The 1,349-nt window shown below is 40.3% G+C and overlaps 1 non-coding gene across 1 annotated transcript; it reads left to right on the forward strand.

The window, feature by feature from the left end:
* The first annotated feature begins 662 nt into the window (after positions 1-662).
* Positions 663-734, forward strand: Trnad-guc (transfer RNA aspartic acid (anticodon GUC)). Its single transcript has one exon. It is a non-coding gene; the product is annotated as a tRNA-Asp (tRNA).
* The last annotated feature ends 615 nt before the right edge of the window (positions 735-1,349 follow it).

Raw genomic sequence — 1,349 nt, forward strand, 5'->3', positions numbered from 1 at the left:
ACAGACATTCACTCACACACATACAAAGAAAGAAGTATGTATGTACATATACATGTACGTACGTACATGTATATGAAACAATGGGTGTACGTGTCTTTGTGTGCGTATGAGAGAGAATACAAATACATGAAGCTGAATACGCTCGCACACGCACACGCACATACACCCATTAGCTTTCATATATACGTACATACATAGATATGCACACACACGTACACCCATTATCTTTCATAGAGATGTACATACACACGCGCGCCCGTCCGTCCGTCCGTCCGTCTCTTTCCACTATCCAACTTCGACACTTCATGAAAACAAAAGTAAATAAATAAATATTTTTTCATGGAAACTAACACGCGAACAGCAGTAAACAATGACAATTCTGAGACCAACAACGAGTGATTGCTATTTTTGTTTATTACAAACCTCGAGGTAACGGCTGGGGTTTTGAATCTTTAAAACAAAACTTACGGGCATTCTATTGAAAGAATGCCTCTTGATGTAATATTTTGTGATCATCACTCAACATCGATAATGGACACGAGAAGTTCTGCAGCAGGAACTGGAAATACCAGGAAGACACGCTTAGGAAAAAAAAGAAGAAAAAAAACGTTATATATGTTGCTACGAATATATTGTTAAATTTGAAGCAGTTTGCCAGCTGTTCCTCGGTAGTATAGTGGTAAGTATCCCCGCCTGTCACGCGGGAGACCGGGGTTCGATTCCCCGCCGGGGAGGCTAGTTATTTTTTTAAAATAAATATTTTATTTTTTTCATTTATATTTGTTTGTTTCCGTATTCTTCCTCATATTCTGTTTCTTCCTACAGCAGTAATTCCAACTTCTTAGCTGCTTCCTCACCCAATGATATACCTCTTTCGAAAGCACATGGAGGATCTCTGCTGATAGGTGTGTCAACAATGCATGAGTAATTATAAAAGAAATATATAGTCTAACCAATGCCGACATAAAACCTGATGCTGCTGATGATGATAATGGTGGTGGAAGGTGAGTGACAGTAATGAGGCAGTCATGACAATGATGGTGATGACCAAGTCACCAACTGATAATAAATGGTTTTCCTTGTCTATCAAGCCAAGTTAGAATATAGGGGGAAGTTGTTCAGAAATGTCTTGAATTCCTCTGTTATTGCCTGGAGAACTATGACAAACAAGAGGGGGCTGAGCACCAATCCTTAGTGAACCCCTACTTGTACCCAGAATTCTTCACTGTACTTGTTGCCCACCCTCACCTTACTGGTTGCGTCCCTATACAAGGCTTGTACAGCTCTCACCAACCACTCGTCTATCCTTAATTTCCTCATTGACCACCAGATAAGGGATCAGGGGACTC

Source organism: Octopus bimaculoides, chromosome 10 (genome assembly GCF_046866305.1).
Source record: "Octopus bimaculoides isolate indiv1 chromosome 10, ASM4686630v1, whole genome shotgun sequence".
Classification (NCBI taxonomy): domain Eukaryota; kingdom Metazoa; phylum Mollusca; class Cephalopoda; order Octopoda; family Octopodidae; genus Octopus; species Octopus bimaculoides.